Genomic DNA, 18850 nt, shown 5'->3' with positions numbered 1-18850 from the left:
AGAGTTGTCTATGGTAACTTGATATTGTTGGCAATTACAGCTGTTCATAACCTTTTGAAAGAAAGCAAAGTATAGATGCCGGATTGTTTAGGCAGTCTGTCTTTCTGGGGATATCACATTGTAGGCAGGGAACTGTGCAGCCTGAGAAAACTGTGGTCAGGAGCAAGAGAGATGTGGGGCTCAGCCCAAGAAATATGACTAGTAAGGAGTCCGGAGCCTAGAGTTGGTGCCCTCAAGGGACCATAGAGGGGAATACAGCTGCAATTGCCTTGAACTGTGATGCTCACAGTCTACAAAACACAATCTTGCAGAGAGCGATCCCACCATTGCCCAGGGTGGAGAGTTGGGGGTGCCTTTCTTTTGCTTTGATCTCTTTCCAAGAATGATGTCAGGTTTGATGAAAAACTGCAGCTGTAATACCATGCTGTGGGATCCCATTTATTTTCTACCAGTAACTTCTCTGTCAGATTCTTTCACTTTCCAATACTTCAGTAAGTGTACTCTTCAATAAAAAGTGCAAGAGCTCAGAGTGTATCTTTTGCAAACATATGTGAGGAGAGGATTATCCTCTCCCAATCCTAAAAGACACAGTGAACATAAGGGTATGCCTTGAAAACTTAAGCCCATACTAATATCACAGAAGCAAACAATGCATATGGGCTAAACTGACCAGGGACTTAATGAGGTTTGAAAATTTCCACTTATTTCACAAGGACAGTATGTTAGAACATCAACAAAATGTGTTGTAACACTGACAGACCCTGGTTGTCAGCTGGCAGGACTGAATCTGGGGCTTCTGGATCTTAGTGCATGGGCTTCTACTGCAGGAGTTAAAAGCCATCTACCTGTTAGCTAAGCCTGTAGAGCAGATACGGTGCCCAGATAGCAAATATGAAAAATCGGGACAGAGTGTGGGGGGTAATAGGCACCTATATGCGAAAAAGTCCCAAATATCAGGACTGTACCTATAAAATCAGGATATCTGGTCACCCTAAGAGCTGACTCATTTTATCTCTCTCTCTAAGTGGTCTTGGTGCCACTGGATGGGACAGAACCGCACACCCAGAATGTGTGTGTGTTCCATTGTATGGCGATATATTGAACAGTGGACCACATGGTCTATTTGAATGAGACTCACTTTATTTTCAGTTATCCAACTAACTAATTGCCAGCTCTGTGTATAAAACTCATGTGTTCCCAAGTGTTTGAATTAGCAAATAGTATAAACAATTTCCATTTGCAGTCTGAGATGGGATACCAGACATGGGATCTTGATTTTACAGCATTTACCCATAAAAATTCTAATCCTTCCAAACCTGGTTCTGCTCTTGGACAACTGTGCACAAAGGCCATGGAACTCATTTGGTTTTGTTTTTGTCCATGGACAATATTTAACCCTTAGCATGTAAGATGCCTTCAGTCTTAGAAAATCTGTGATAATATCAAAGTTGCTTTTCCATAACACAGAAGCAGTAATGTTGCCTGAAGGGCACAGTGTTTTCTTTAATATCTTTCAACAGGGGATTAGTGCTATTTTATGCGATGAGTTTGTACTATCTGTGTTACGTCCTTTTACATTGTCGCATAATTGCCCAGACCCATTTCTTTAACAGTCTCATGTGCGTGGCATGATTTAGTGTATTAGAAAGCTGTAATTTATGGGCAGAGGCGGTCAAATACCGAATAACATGTATGATTCAGACTAGGCTAGCTGTGAGTCACATCTTCAAGATCTGCTCCAGAGTTTTCCCCATCACTAACTTTAACTGTTATATCTTAATTAGATGACCTTTGTTAAATAAATCATTATGCAAATGCTACATTTTAATTGACAAATAAAGCTAAATGGCTAAAATTTAAACAAGCATAGAAAGAGAAGAAAGTGAGAAAAACATTACACTCTCTTTATATATTTTCTTTCTTGTGAAAGATCCTGATTTGAGAGCCTTTGGAGAACAAGGTCCTTTCTTAATCCAGGAAGTAGCCAGCACTTCTCAGTGCTTTCTCACACCATCCTTTAAATGGACTTCAACCTTACTCTTGAGAATCCAACTAGATAGTTGGTGGAACCATTAGTTCAGTTTTCATTGCCAGTTATGATGGTGGTCATTGGGTTGTAGATACTTTTTCTACAGGAACTGGACATTGACAAACAAATCCTTTTATATGTGATTCTGTGAAAAGCCATCAGATAGGAACAAAGTCAGCACTAACAACCAGATCTAAATTCAAGTCCGCAGATGAAAGGTTCTGCAGCCTGTTACTGCTCTCCATAGCCAGCCTGTCAGTACAGAGCTATAAGTGCCCTTAATTGCTTTTAATGACCTTAATATCAATAGCACTATTGAGAGCAGGGGAGAGCGTTTCCCCCTAAATAGAGCATTTGACTGGAAAATAAGTAGTTAGTCAGCTAGACTGCACAGTAGAGTTCGAAGTGCACTGCCGCAGGATGCTTAACAATTGAAGGAGCGCCTGCTTCCTAGAAGAGCTTTTATCTTGATCGAATTGTCACAACATTTTAAGTGAAATTAAAACAATATTGAAAAAAGTTATCCTTTCCTCAACTATCACAGTGATCTGAATGTTGATTCTCCCCACCCCCGCTTTTGCTAAGCCCAGCAATGAAATGGTTTATAGTCAACCATGCCACTAACTGCTTACAAACTCTGCTAAAGGTTGTAGTGTACACGGTGCCTAACTAATACTAATCAAACTAGAATGCCGTTTGGGAAGAAAGCTGCTGATCTAGGGCTTCTAATATAGTAAAATTAGCCTTCTGAAAAGTTTTGTCAAGACTTCATTTTATCTTGATTTTCAAGTGCTCTTCAGCTTCTACAGCCTAAGCCAAGTTGTGAAGCCAGATATGCAGAGATAACAACACTGAGTCACTATTTAGTAATTCACATCTTCAAAGAACAGCACAATATGTAACTAATTAACCGAAGATGAAAAGCTAGGAGGGCACTGACCCATTTAATTGTTTGCTGAATACATTCTAAAACAGTGACATTGATCTGATGACACATACTGCGTACGCAGTACATATGAGATCTCTCATACATGGCCCATCGCTAAACTGAGAACTCCAGAGATCTTGCAATGTGCAGCTGTGACTCTAACAGCATCCCAGTGCAAGAGGGAAAGGGGCTTACTGGTATCTGGCAGTGAATTTCAGCTGGTCTGACTAGTTGAGTGTATCTCAACACACTAATGTCATAACCTGTATCTAAAAGGTGTCATGTAAGATAGTAATAGAAAGCTAATAACATACTGATCATTAATATTACTGTGTAGGGTATGTTTGGAGGACAAATTCAAAATTACAAATCTGTTGGGAATTATGTTCTTAAAGTGTGTCTGCCAGGCATGGCTGAAGTTACTCCACCACAGTTAAAGGAATGTGGTTCTGCCACTTTGAAGGTATTTACAAGGCACATTAAGAAACCGGGGGTATGCAATTTAGATAAAAGGTAAATAGAACCACCAAGCCAACACGGGGAAGAGATAACCACTCAGCATCATGGCAGAGGGAGGAGATTGTGGGAACATATCAGGTTGCATTTGAGCAAACACTAGCAGGGGAAGAAACCAGCATGGTACTGCCTTCCCCAGCAGATTCCATGTCTCCTTCCTCAAGCTTGAATAAACTTTAATTTGGGGGGTAATCTTCTCCAAAATCCATTTCAGAGGTTCACTGGACTATTAAAGAGGGGGGCAAAGAACCTTAAGTGATTTTTCACCTAAGAAGACAAAAGAATGGAGTACTTTGGACATTGTGGGAGATCCAGATCATAGGAGTGGGCAGACATCTTGCAGGAAAGTATATTTGTAAGGAAACTACCTTGAACAAAGGCTGTAGTTTGTTGTGTTAATTTTAGCCACTAGAAAGCATTTTTCACTTTTATTTGCTTTTAACTATTTCTACTTCTACCCTTTATACTTCAACTCATTTAAAATCATATCTCATTTTCTTTAAAAACTTGTTTTACTTTTAATCTGAACCAACCCAGTGCTCTATTTGAAGTGAAGTTATAGGTAACTGTAGTGGGGACAGAGCCTGAGACACAAGCCCTTGTATTAGAGACCTGGTATGAGGCCTGAGGCCTGGGCTAAAGTAGCTGTCAAAACTTTGCTGATATAAACCAAAATCAGGCTGTGAGCTAGAGGCAGGCCCTGCTCACAGAATCTGCAAGAACAGGGCTGATATTACAAAAACACACATGTCTAAGAGGTGCTAGGTACAGAGCACTCATGCAAACACATTCCAGAAGGATGGTACCGAAACACCTTGATGCCAACACATTCCCTAAAGATAACATGCTTAGGTAACATGCTGACCCATTCTAAAGATAAGAATGAAAGTGTGATGGGTAGAGAAGTACAAGGTGATGGGTGATAACCAGTTACATCATAGGGTGTCAACTAACTACATCAGAGCAGCAGTACGTAACTTGTTTGTACTGATGTATAAAATGGAGCCTCAAAGGGAGAGTTTCTGTTTAGTCTAGGGAGGAATGGAATGTCCCGCCATTCACTGAGTTGGTTCATCATTATGGGCATACATGTATTAATGGTCTGGTAGAGTCTGTGGGATACTAGTACCGTGCTTCATTGACAATAAACCTAGCTGTGTGTCTTCGTATCTTAACGGAACTTGTGATCATTGGGCGGTTTGCTTGAGGTCTGCTGTGCCAGCTGTCTGCGCAGAGCAGGGACAGCACACAGGGAGAACACACACACACAGACAACACCTGACCACATACAGGTCATGTGATAAGCTGAACAGTTTTTCTCTTTAGAGGAGCAAACAAACCTTATTATTCCCTGCGCAGTCCAGGAGAGGGCTGGATATTGCAGAGCACATGGTTTGGGGAAAAATTGGGAGTTGGGAGGGGAGTTGGGGTCATTTTGCCAAGTGTATCGAAGGCTAGTGTGTACCAGAGCATGGCTGGGGTGTAACAAGCAGGCTGCCAGAGTCACGCTACTCTGAACCAGCAATTCTATCACACACAAACTCAGTGCCTATCTGTGTTGAGGCTGTAAGCCACAGCTGAAGAGCTTTTAAGGCATTCAGGGTTATAGGGCAAGTGGTGACACAACCTGTCAGAGATCTAGATTGCACCCCAGAATATGACAATGATATTTTCTTGGCAATTAAAATCATCATAGGAATCCCTCATTCCCCTCACAAAAAGATTAAATAAACCAGTAAGAAGGGAAGATCATCACCAACCCTTTTGGAGAATGGGCATTTTAAAGTCCTTGCCTTTATATACTGCTTTTATGTACCATTTGCAGGGAAACTAGACAGCTGTCTTTGGGCCAAATCTAGGGAATCAGCCACTGCTGTATAACAAAGTAGAAAGGCAGTTTAAGGTGTAAAAGGTGAACCAAACCTGATTTTCCTTTTCAGCAAGATGAAATACCAAAATAAAGGGCTTTTTCCAGATGAGAATTGTTCTACATTGCTGTATTGTCAGTCTAATACTCTCCCTTCATAATCTAGTACTTCCTGAAAGTTCCTGTTGAAATTCTCAATCTCAACCTCCATCAAAGGAAAATCCATCTCTTACACCCATCACCCAGTTTTACAACTGCACTAATTACACCCTATGGGAACTATCATACCAACACTATTCCCTTGTATCTAATGAAGTGGGTATTCACCCACGAAAGCTCATGCTCCAAAACGTGTGTTAGTCTATAAGGTGCCACAGGTTTCTTTGCTGCTTTTACTATTCCCAAGATTACTCAATCTTTTATCAAACTCAAACTTTTCTGGAGAATAATTTCACTCAGGAACTAATTTCCTTGAAACCTTCAACCTACAATCTTAGCTAGAAGGAAAAAAGCTTAGTATAAAAAAGATCTATGGGCAGGCAAGATACCAGGAACAAGCACTTATGGCTGATCACCACAAACAACTATCACAGGAAGGGACTGAATAATGGGAATCAATAGTAATGAGTGCCAGTTTATTCATAAACAAAGCCAACTTCCAGATCTGCGATCTGACCTTGGACAAGACACTCAACTTTGCATTTGTTACCAAGACCTACCCATATTATAATATGTATGTAGGAAACCAAAATCTTTGATCAAATATGAAAAATACACATGAGAACAATGGGCTAGATTGGGACATGGCATATATACCCATAAAAGGAAAAGGTGAAAACTCCCCTTACACTTGTATGCCAGCTCCCTGGACTTTGTGTCCAGCGTGAATAAGAACATGGGCTGGGTGCTTGATTACATCCCTACCAAGGAGCAAGTGGGAAGTATGCAGAGCACTGGTTCTGCTACCACCTTCCTGCTGGCCAGCACAGCTGATTGGATGTGGATGGGTTGTATAATTTCCTGTTGTATAAGCAAGCAACAAGTTATACCCCTGCAGAGGAGGAGGGAAGCTGGAAAGCAATTGTAATTCAGATATATGTTTGAATCGCAGTGCCTCCCTAGGCTACTACTGGGGTGGTATTGCCTCTTGCTCAGGAGCTGTACTTAAAGTCACAATTGTATTATATATGTATTGGCCACTAGAGGAGAAGTCCAGTACCCCCAAGGCTGGGAGGATGGCAGTCACCACTCCCAGGAGGAAACGTAGGGTATCGTTGGTTGGTGACTCTCTTCTCAGGGGGACAGAGGCACCTATCTGTCACTCTGGCCATGGCATCCGGGGAAGTATGCTGACTGCCAGGGCCTGAATCCAAGATGTTACAGAGGGATTTTCAAGGATTATCCAGGCCTCTGACTACTACCCCATGCTAGTTGTCCATATGGGCACTAATGATACTGTGTGGTATGACCCTGAGCAGATCAGAAGTGACTACAGGGCTCTGCAAGTAAGGGTGAAGGAGTGGGGAGCTCAGCTGGTGTTCTCTTCGATCTTTCCAGGCAAGGTTAGGGGCTCAGGCAGAGACAGATGCGTCCTGGAGAAGCACATCTGGCTGCGGATGGTGTTGTCAGGAGCGCTCTGGCTTCCTTGACCACAGGATGCTGTTCCGGGAAGTGCTGCTAAACAGAGATGGAGTGCACCTATCAAGGAAGGTGAAGAGCATATTTGGATACAGACTGGCTAACCTAGCAAGCAGGGCTTTAAACTAGGTTCAATGTGGGCAGGTGACAAAATCCCTCAGATAAGTCTGAAACATGGAGACTTGGAAGAAGGGTTGAAATCTGTGAGGAGCAGGGATTGTTATAGGAGAGATAAGGGAGAGACAAGAGAGAACATAGGGCGGAAATCAAATCAGTATCTTAGATGTCTGTATACTAATGTGAAAAGTACGGGGAATAAGCAAAAGGGACTTGAAATTTTTGTTAATAAACACAACTTTGAAGTAACTGGCATCACAGATTTGGTGGGCTAATACGCATGACTAGAATATTGATATAAAAGGGTACAACCTGCTCAAGAAGAACAGGCAGGGAAAAAAGGGAGGAGGTGTTGCCTTATTTATTAAAAATGTACGCACTTCAATCGAGGTTAAGATGGAAACAGGAGTGCCCATCTATAAAAAGGGAAATAAGGGCAACCCGGGGAATTACAGACCAATCAGCTTAACTTCAGGACCCGGAAAAATAATGGAGCAAATAATTAAGCAGTCAGTTTGAGAAAAAAAAAAGAAGATAATATGGAGTAAGTAACAGTCAGCATGGACTTGTCAAAAACAAATCATGTCAAATCACCTAATACCTTTCTTTGACAGGGTAAGAAGCCTTCTGGCTACAGGGAAGTGGTAGATGTGGTGTATCTTGACTTTAGTAAGGCTTTTGATAATGTCTCACATGACCTTCTCATAAATAAACTACGAAAATACAGCTTGAATCAGTGGTGGGCAACTTGCGGCCCGCAGGCCACATGCAGCCCGTCAGGGTAATCCACTGGCAGATGGCGAGACAGAGTTTATATTGGCCGTCCGCAACACGGCCACCCACAGCCACACTCATCAGAGCATGCAAGGGCATGTGATCAGCTCATGCAACACTGGACTCCATGTTGTGCCTGCACTTTTCCACTGACTGTACTGACAGCAGACCCGCCTTATGGAAGAAAGAATAAATGGCCCTGGAAAAATCTCCATATTGCCTCTTTTCTGCTCTGATCTCTGGACTATGGATTTATAGTAATGGGAGCATTCTACCCAAAGGACTGAGGACCTTCCAATCTTTTGGAAGCAGCCAAAGATTTAGCAAGCCAGCAGTTTATACCATCAGTGATGATGAGACAGTTTACTTTCGTTGTTGGTTTGGTATATTTTATGGAAGAATAACCACCAGTTTTGGGGTGTGGTCTGCTCTATTTCTCAGCAGTTTGTCCTGAATCTGGTATTTTCAGTTGTGACCCACTGAGACACAGTGACAGATGTATTAACAGGAGTGTTGTAAGGAAGACATGAGAAGTAATTCTTCCACCCTACTCCACACTGCTTAGGCCTCAATTGGAGTATTGTGCCCAGTTCTGGGCACCACATTTCGAGAAAGATGTGGACAAATTAGAGAAAGTCCAGAGAGAACCAACAAAAAAAATTAAAGGTCTAGAAAGCATGACCTATGAGAGAAGATTGAAAAAACTGGGTTGTTACAAGGAGAAGGGAAAAATGTTCTCCTTAATCTCTGAGGATAGGAAAAGAAGCAAAGAGCTTAAATTACAGCAAGGGCAGTTTCAATTGGACATTAGGGGAAATTGTGGTTAAACACTGGAATAAATTGCTTAGGGAGGTTTTGGAATATCCATCACTGGAGATTTTTAAGAGCAAGTTAGACAAACACCTGTCAGGGATGGTCTAGATAATACTTCATCCTGCCATTAGTGTAGGGGATTGGACTGGATGACATCTCAAGGTCCCTTCCAATCCTATGATTCTATATCAGTGGCTCTCAACCTTTTTTGGCTCAGGACCCATTTGCAAATGTTTATGGCCTGTCACAATCCAGTAAATAGCCTGGGGATGGAGGTTTTGGGGTGGTTTCAGTTGGATCCTGCCCCCTGGAGGGGCTGGGAACTTGCCAGCACTCACCTTACAATTGTGGCTTCTGCAGCTCTTGTGCTGTGGGGCTGGCTGGGTTTGGCTCTCGGCTCTGAGTGTTGCAACCTCTGGGGTTGCAGCCTCACTCCCCTGACTGGACCAAATTTGTGTGAGTGGAGTGGTGATCTGGCTCATGGAGTTGGAGTATCTCTCATCATGCTGGCTAGGCCAAACCTGAGCGGTGCTGGGACCCCAGAGGTCACAATGCCTGGAGCAGAGAGGTGAGCCCAGCCAGCCCCGTGGGACAGAGATACAGGAACTGCCACATAACTCTCTGAAACATTCTGGTGACCCAGTTTTGGGTCCGGACCCATGGGTTGATAAACTTAGCCCTTATGAGCTCCATCTTTCCGATGTCATTACCCATTAATTGCATAGGCCTCTTTTCTCCTATATGCACACATGAGAAACAGTTGCTGATGGATTAAATTATTAACCTGATCATTGAATAAATACTCCAGTTTGGGGCTTAGTTTACATTAGGAAATGTTCCTGTTGCTGTCAATGGGTCTCCACAATAGGTGTGGCTGAACTGATGTTGAAAACAGCTTAACTGCAAATCTAGACGGGCCCAAACACAGCGCAAAACCATGTTGGAAAAAGAAGAGCTCTGTGTAGCTCTAAAGCAGTGGTTCTCAACCAATGTTCATTTTGGGCCATATATGCGACCCACAATGTGTTACATGGGCTGCAGGTTGAGAACCACAGCGCCCCCCCAAACCCCTCACAGTCCCCTATGTCCAGCCCCTTCCACCCAGAGACCCCTCCACAGAGTGTGGCCAGGAGGAGAGCCCTGGGAATGGGGCCAGGCAGCCAAACCCTGCACCCTGCAGCACAGGGCCGGGCAGCCAAACCCCGCACCCTGCAGCACAGGGTCAGGCAGCCGAACCCCACACCCCACAGTGTGGGACCAGGTAGCCAGACCCCGTAGTGTGGGATTGGACTCTGCACCCCGCCATGCGGAGTTGGGCAGTTGGGACCTGGATCCGAACCCCGCCACATGGGGCTAAGCAGCAGGGCCAGACAACCTAAAACCTACGGGTGCTTCAGCATCCCCACAAACCCCTATTTCCCAGCACCCACCACCCCATCACAGCCCAGTTCGTCCCACCCCCACAAACCTGTCCAGAGGCCCACTGTCCCACGCCCTGCCCCCCTGCAGCATTCATCAGCCCCCCGCTGGTAGGGGCACTCCAGCAGGCTGCCAGATGCTGTCTTCTCCTCAACCAGTCCTGCCCTCTTTCAGATCACAGCGGCAAATTTTGAATTTGTAGAAAAGTTAATGCATTAATACTTTATACCTATTATTGTACCTTTCATCCACGGTTTTCAAAACCCTTTTGAGAAGTGGGTCATGATTTACAGATGGAGAAAGAGCACAGAAATTACACACCAGATTTTCAAACATCTGGGTACAGATGTGTGCAGTTTTCCACATTCCTGATTGATGTATGTGTCAAGCTAATGGGGATTTTGCATATAAATATGGTAAGTATGTGCAAGGGTATGTCTACACTGCAGTTAAAAACCCTCAGTGGCTCATTCCAGCTGACTTGAGCTCACAGAGCTTACGCTAAAGGCAGTTTAATTGCAGCATAGATGTTGAGGCTGAGGCTGGAACCTGGGGTCCAGGACCCTGTGAGGTGGGAGGGTCCCAGAGCTTGGGCTGCAGCCTGAGCCAAATGTCTATGCTACAATTAAACAGCACCTTAGTCCCTGCCCCACAAGCCTCAGTCAGCTGTCACAGGCCACCTGTGGATTTTTAATTGCAGTGTAGACATACCATAAGAGTAAATATCTGATTTGTGTGTGTGCACTGAATGTTTTGCAAAATATGAATGATATTTATTTACCAAAAATCACACAGCAAGTGATTGGCGGAGCTAGGAATGGAACCCATAGCTTACTAGGAGATTGGCGAAGATCAAAGAAAGGAACAGAATACAGGTTTACCTATTAGAACTATTCATTACTACTTCTCTAGTCCGTCACCTGTGTATAGTTGCATTCAAATTGTACTCTTGGTCACGAGGAAAGTGAGGTTGATGGTCTCAGTTTAATTCTTAATAATTACCAGTCCACAATACACAGCTTGAGATCACCAGCCATTTTGGCAGCAAAGGCCTGATCAGAAGTCCCTTGTTTGCTATTTAATAAGGCGTTTATACAAGGTGAAACTTAACTCATGCCATGTATTTTACTGAAGAAGCAAGTGACAGAAATAGTGTCACCATCTGTGCTAGCCCAGCCCCACACTCATGAGGACTGTTGCAGAGAAAAGCATCGGATGTATCTTTCTAAAGGGTTTACCAATTACTACTTGTTCATGTGTTTTCCCTATTTCCCCCAGATATAATCTGCCTGCCAGGATCCTGTGCTGTCTGAATGCCTCCAGCCACAAGCACTGTGGCAGAGCCTCCCACAGTTTCCTACCATGGCAATGGTTTAAAACCCACAACATATTCCTCCATGTGTCCTCTAATGGCCAAAATATAATTCACTAATCATCAATTTAAATTGTGGCTCTGGCCTCCTTGAGGGTCACTGTGTATCATAGTGATAATCCAATAACACAACCCAGTAATAATAGTACAAACACTGATCACAGCCCCTTGGTATTAATTACTGTGGAGAAACATTTTATATAACACAGAAGAGTGGCAACCTCAGAGACCAATTTGCAGTTTCTTTTTTTACTGGTGAACCACCCAAGTGCAAAAATTAATCCATCAAAATAAACATGTTTTGAAATGAAACGTTCCAATTATGAAATGCTTACAGCAGGTTTTTTTTTTCATGTAAAACACAGGAACTCTGCTGACAAATAGGCCATATCCATTTAAACAGAATAAAGAACTTGAACATCAAATTGCTTCAGCAAATCCTGATTTAAAATATCCGTATAGGTTAGTGACGTGCCTCTACTGTCCCTATTTCAACTGTATACATTTACTGACCATTAGCAATAAGTGCTATAGCTCAATGACATTATTCTCCCAACATACCTCTCCCAGTGTTGGGCCAGATTCTCTGGCCTGACCCTGTTGTCTCTGTGGCATAAGCACAGAAAAGGAGCAGAAAGCCCTAATATTTTTCCTGCTGTGGATTTCCCTGGGGTGCCAAAGGAGATGCAGAAGAAGTGACCACAGAAATAAGAGGAGAAGCAGGGGAGAACTGTGTCACAAAAGTCATAGGAGGACAGCATATCAAGCAGGAGGGAGTGATAAACAATCTAGGAGGATCTAGGAGGATGAATATGGCTTACAGGTCTTGAGATCTGGTCAGAAGGAAGAGGTTATTTCAAACCTTGGTGAGAGTAGTTTTAATCGAGTGTAGGGGACAGAAGTCATATTGGAGGTGATCCAGGAAGGAGCTGGAGGAGAAGAACTTGAGATAATGGAGGAAGATAGCTTGTCTGATGTGTTTGGAGGTGAAGGGAAGAAGGGAGGTGTGGAAATAGTTGGAACGAGATCTTTCTTATTGATGAAGATCATTGAACATGATCAAAAGTAGTGGGTAGTGATGCACAGTTTCTATGTCAGCTATCAAGAAAGATACAGCCTGTATTGTGGGCTTGATCCTGCAGGCATTGAAATCAAGGATACTGCTCTCATAAGAATATATGAAAGGCCAGACTGGGACAGACCAAAAGTCCGTCTAGCCCAGTATCCTGTCTTCTAACCATAGCCAATGACAGGTGCCCCAGAGGGAATGAACAGAACAGGTAATCATCAAGTGATCCATTCCCTAACACCCTGTCATAAACAGATAGCTAAGGGTTAATGTCTCTTTCACCTGGAAAGAAGTAACCTGAAACACCTGACCAGAGGACCAATCAGGAAACAAGACTTTTTCAAATCTGGGTGGAGGGAAGTTTGTGTCTGAGTTCTTTGTCTTCTACCTGTCTCTCTCTCGGCTATGAGAGGATTTCTGTTTCCTGCTTTCTAATCTTCTGTTTCCAAGTTGTGAGTACAAAGATCATAAAACAATAGGGGTTATTGTTTTTTTTCTTTTGTATTTACATGGTATAGTTGCTGGAATGTTTTGAATTGTATTCTTTTGAATAAGGCTGTTTATTCATATTTCTTTTAAGCAATTGACCCTGTATTTGTCACCTTAATACAGAGAGACCATTTTTATGTATTTTTCTTTCTTTTTACATAAAGCTTTCTTTTAAGACCTGTTGGAGTTTTTTCTTTAGTGGGGAACTCCAGGGAACTGAGTCTGTGCTCACCAGGGAATTGGTGGGAGGAAGAAGTCAGGGGGAAATCTGTGTGTGTTAGATTTACTAGCCTGACTTTGCATACCCTCTGGGTGAAGAGGGAAGTGCTTCTGTTTCCAGGACTGGAAATAGAGAGGGTGGAATCCCTCTGTTTAGATTCACGGAGCTTGCTTCTGTGTATCTCTCCAGGAACCCAGGGAGGAAATACCCGGAGGGGGGAAGGGAAATGGTTTATTTCCCTTTGTTGTGAGACTCAAGGGATTTGGGTCTTGGGGTCCCCAGGGAAGGTTTTTGGGGGGACCAGAGTGCCCCAAAACACTCTAATTTTTTGGGTGGTGGCAGCTTTACCAGGTCCAAGCTGGTAACTAAGCTTGGAGGTTTTCATGCTAACCCCCATATTTTGGACGCCAAGGTCCAAATCTGGGACTAGGTTATGACACACCCATTCCCAGCTTCTGGCAAAAAGCAGCTAGGAACACCATCCCTGTCAATCCTGGCTAATAGCCAGTGATGGACCTACTTCCATGAATTTATCTAGTTCTTTTTTGAATCCAGTTATAATCTTAGCCTTCACAACATCCTCTGGCCAGGAATTCCACAGGTTGACTGTGCAATGTGGGAAAAAAAACTTCCTCTTGTTAGTTTTAAACCTGCTGCTTATTCATTTCATTTGGTGACCCCTAGTTTTTGTGTTATGAGAAGGATTAAATAACACTTCCTTATTTATTTTCTCCACCCCAGTCATGATTTTATAGACTTCTATCATATCCCCCCTTAGTCATCTCTTTTCCAAGTAATCTCTCCTCATATGGCAGCCGTTTCATACCCATAATCGTTTTTGTTGCCCTTTTCTGAACATTTTCCAATTCCAATATATCTTTTTTGAAACAGGGCAACCACATCTGCATTCAGTATTCAAGATGTAGACATACGATGGATTTATAAAGAGGCAATTTAATATTTCTGTCTTATCTCTACCTTTCCTAATGATTTCCAACTTTCTATTTGCTTTTTTGACTGCCGCTGCACATTGACTGGATGTTTTCAGAGAACTGTCCACAATGACTCCAAGATCTCTTTCCTGAGCGGTAAAAGCTAACTTAGACCCCATCATTTTATATGTATAATTGAGATTATATTTTCCGGTGTGCATTACTTTGCATTTATCAACATTGAATTTCATCTGCCTTTTTGTTGCTAAGAAACTCAGTTTTGAGAAATCCTTTTGTTGCTCTTCACAGTCTGCCTGGGACTTAACTATCTTGAGAAGTTTGTATCATCTGCAAATTTTGCCACCTTAATGTTTACCTCTTTTTCCAAATCATTTATGAATATATTGAATTGGACTGGTCCCAGTACAGACCAATGGGGGACACCACTATTTACCTCTCTCCATTCTGAAAACTGACACTTTATTCTTACCCTTTGTTTCCTATCTTGTCACCAGTTACCAAATCATTAAAGGACATTCCTTCTTATCCCATGACAGCTTACTTTGCTTAAGAGCCTTTGGTGAGGGACCTTGTCAAAGGCTTTCTGAAAATCTAAGCACACTATATCCACTGGATCCCCCTTGTACACATGCTTGTTGACCCCCTCAAAGAATTCTACTACATTGGTGAGGCACGATTTCTCTTTACAAAAACCATGTTGATGCTTCCTCAACAATTTATGTTCATCTATGAGTCTGACAATTTTGTTCTTTACTATAGTTACAACCAGTTTACCTGGTACTGAAGTCAGGGTTACCAGTCTGTAATTGCCAAAATCACCTCTGGAGCCCTTTTTAAAAAATTGGCATCACATTAGCTATCCTCCAGTCATCTGGTACAGAAGCTGATTTACATGATAGGTTACAGACTACAGTTTGTAGATTTGCAATTTCACATTTAAATTCCTTCAGAAATCTTGGGTGAATACCATCTGGTCCTGGTGACTTATTACTGTTTAGTTTATCAATTTATTCCAAAACTTCCTCTGTTGACACCTCACCCTGGCAGAGTTCCTCAGATTTGTCACCTAAAAAGAGCGGCTCAGGTTTGGGAATCTCCCTCACATCCTTAGCCAAGAAGACTGATGCAAAGAATTCATTTAGTTTCTCCGCAATGGCCTTATTCTCCTTGCATGCTTCTTTAGCATCTCAATCATCCGGTGGCCCCACTGGTTGTTTAGCAGGCTTCCTGCTTCAGATGTCCTTACATTTTTTTTTTGCTATTACTTTTTGAGTCTTTTAAGCTGTCAAGAAACTTTATCTCTGCATCCTGTCCTGAGGTGACATGTACCCAGACAATATGGGGATATTTGAAATCGCTCATTATTACTGTTTTAATTTAATAGCCTCTCTATTCTCTCTGAGCATTTTTGGTCAGTAATATATCCCTACTGCTATATTCTTATTATTAGAGCATGGAATTATTGTCCAAATAGATTCTGTGGTATAGTTTGGTTCATTTAAGATTTTTAAATCTTTGTTAATTCTATGCTTTCTTTTACATATAGTGCCACTCCTCCCCAGCACGACCTGTTCTGTCCTTCCAATATATTTTGTACCCTGGTATTACTGTGTCCCATTGATTAGCCTTATTCCACCAATTTTCTGTGATGCCTATTAAATCAATATCTTCATTTAATATGAGCCACTGTAGTTCACTCATCTTATTATTTAGGCTTCTAGCATTTATATATAAGCACTTTTTAGCTGTCTGCCATAACATGATGTAATTGAATTGCACTTTTTTTCATTTGACTGTTTCTCATCAGATCCTACCTGTATTTTATCATCTTCCATTCTCTCCTCCTTACTAGGACATAGAGAATTTCCATTAATAGAGCCTCCCCTACGGGATCTGTCTGTCCGAACTACATGCTTCTCCACACCTGTTGGCTTCTCCCCAACCCTTAGTTTAAAAACTGCTCTACAGTCTTTTTAATTTTAAGTGCCAGCAACTATCTGGTTCCATTTTGGTTTAAGTGGAGCCCATCCTTCCTGTATAGGCTCCCCCTTTCCCAAAAGTTTCCCCAGTTCCTAATAAATCTAACACTCCCCCAACACATGTACACACACATGCCATTGTTTCATCTAACTGCTTATCTAACTAGCCATGTGCGTGGAACAGGAAGCATTTCAGAGAATGCTACCACGGAGGTCCTGGACTTCAATCTCTTACCTAGCAGCCTAAATTTGGCCTCCAGAACCTCACTCCTATCCTTTTCTATGTCATTGGTACCTACCTGTACCATGACCACCGGCTCCTCCCCAGCACTACATATATGTCTACCTAGATGTTTCAAGAGATCCACAACCTTTGCACCAGGCAGGCAAGTCACCAGGCGGTTCTCCCGGCCATCGCAAACCCAGCTATGTTTCTAATGATTGAATCACCCATTTCTAATGCCTGTCTCTTCCAAATAACTGGAGTTCCCACCCCCAATGAAGTATCTTTAGTGTGAGAAGATACCACAACATCATCTGGAAGGAGGGTCCCAACTACAGGATCACTTCCCTCTGCTCCAGTTGAATGTTCTCCTTCCCTGAGACTTTCATCCTCCTCCACCGCACAGAGTCTGTCAGACCAGGGATGGACCATTCTACTGTGTCCCAGAAAGTCTCATTTATGTACCTTTCTGTCTCCCTTAGCTCCTCCAGTTCAGCCACTCTGGTCTCCAAAGCCCATACACAGTCTCTGAGGGCCAGGAGCTCCTTGCTCCAAATGCACACATATACTAGCTGCCCATAGGGCAGGTAATCATGCATGCTGCATTGGGTGCAATAAATTGGATAGCCCCCACTCTGTTGCTGGAGTTTCGCCTGCATTATATTTTTACTCTTGAAGTTCGTTCCTTTGTTGTTCTTTTTATCGGGGGTATTTTTGGCCCCCTGGTTAAGGGTTAATGGGTACTAAAAAGCTAAGGGATCAAAGCCTTGTTAAGAAGCTCTCAGCCTTGCTTAGCAGGCTGTTAGGCTCAGCACACAGTCTCCCAAACAAACAAACCACATGGTATATTTCAGTGAATCAGCAAGCACACCACAAACACAAACACACACACACACACACTACAGACAACAAACTTACCCCAAGGATCACCTGATCATTCCTCCTTCACCTGGAGAACTCCCTTGCAAACCTTCCCTGTTAGCTGCTCCTGTTTGCTAGTTCTCACTGACTTCAGTGGTACAGGATTAGGCAGCAAGAGAGGGTGCAGAGCGAAGTTGCTGCTGCAGGACCCTAAGGAGGAATTCTGGCTGATTCAAATAGACTCCCTAGGAACACACTGCAGTGACAGCTCTGACAGCTTTTAAAGTGGTACAGTATGCATTCCTCTCCATGCCTGGTCAGGTGTGTGCATGAGGGAAGGGAGAGGGACCTCCTCCCCACATTCTTTGAGGAGGTTAGCATCAGGGGTAGCATGAACAGTGGCTTTGCTCTGACAGAAGCTATGCTACTCAGAACTAGTCTAAACAAGATGGTGGCCACAACAGCAGTCAATGCTAGTAACCCTGTCTATGCTAGAGAACCTCCCGTTACTGCCATGAGTGGAGATGCACTGTTGGCTAAGCAACAGTGGGATAGAGCTCAAAGTCTATTGCAGGCAGAGATATTTTTGTCCCTGTGCAGGGTTTGAGAGAGAGGTAAAGGCTCCTTGCACTCTCCCATCTTTGAGCCCCTTCCTGGGGCCACCACATTCTAATCCATAACATCAACCACCAAATACGTGCATGCTTCTAACAGCTTTATGAAGTTCACAAACTTGATTACACATGAAAACACCATTTGTATGGCCATAAGGATACACACAACCAAGGGCATTCAATGTAACTTCCAAGTGTAGCAATCTGCTTTGAAACAGTGTAGTCCTTAAAGACCTCATCCTGTTCCCATGGATGTCAATAGCAAAACTCCAAATGCCTTAAGTAAAAGCAGGATTGGGCCCAGAGTGTGCAATACATCCCAGAACACAAGAGATTAAGAAATTTGCTGGTCTGAGGAAGTGATTGTCACTCTTTAGCACGTTTTCACAATCATTTGTTGAGAATGAATTCAGCCCAGATAATCCCAGGATCATATACAGTAGCTGTAATAAATCTGTTTTTAATTAAACTGTAGAATCTAGCTGACAAGACAAGACATAAGCACAGATCAAATGGTTTATAATCAGCAGTAAATGCCTCATTACTATGCCACAATGACATTGTTTCCATGGAAGAATTTCAGAGCAAGCTGATATTTCCTGAGTGCAACAGCAACATCCAGTGGCCATGAAATGAGATTTCCAGCAGCAAGCGTTTTATTTTCTGAATTTGATAATGAATTAATGTGCTTTCCAAAATTTCAGATGCCTTTATTTGTGCAATGCAGGTAGATTCTAAGCACAGGAAACTATATTCCACAGCTTCTGGGTGCTGCCAGTTTATCACTAAATGGCCTCAGACAAGGGTATCTATTCAATTATGTTTTGAAATTCCTATTGTGACACAGCAAAATATAAGGATCCAGTCTGACCACCCTCCAACAAAATTACTTCGAACAAGATACTGGCAGAATTGGGCCCACAGTGGAAGATTCCACAGAACTCATGTGAATCCTGCACCACAACAAAC

The 18850-nt window shown here is 42.8% G+C and overlaps 1 protein-coding gene across 1 annotated transcript in view; it reads right to left on the bottom strand.

Annotated features, from left to right (window-relative positions):
• SLCO2B1 (solute carrier organic anion transporter family member 2B1) overlaps positions 1–17447 on the bottom strand; it is a 133829-nt gene extending 116382 nt beyond the window's left edge. Inside the window, exon 1 of the mRNA XM_030556700.1 lies at positions 17325–17447. The gene's annotated coding sequence lies outside the window, so the exon portion shown is untranslated. The remainder of the gene's footprint in view (positions 1–17324) is intronic.
• Positions 17448–18850: the final 1403 nt, after the last annotated feature.

Source organism: Gopherus evgoodei, chromosome 1, assembly GCF_007399415.2.
Source record: "Gopherus evgoodei ecotype Sinaloan lineage chromosome 1, rGopEvg1_v1.p, whole genome shotgun sequence".
In the NCBI taxonomy this organism is placed as follows: domain Eukaryota; kingdom Metazoa; phylum Chordata; order Testudines; family Testudinidae; genus Gopherus; species Gopherus evgoodei.
Note: the sequence above shows the minus strand (reverse complement) of the source record. Positions and strands in the feature narration are given on the sequence as shown.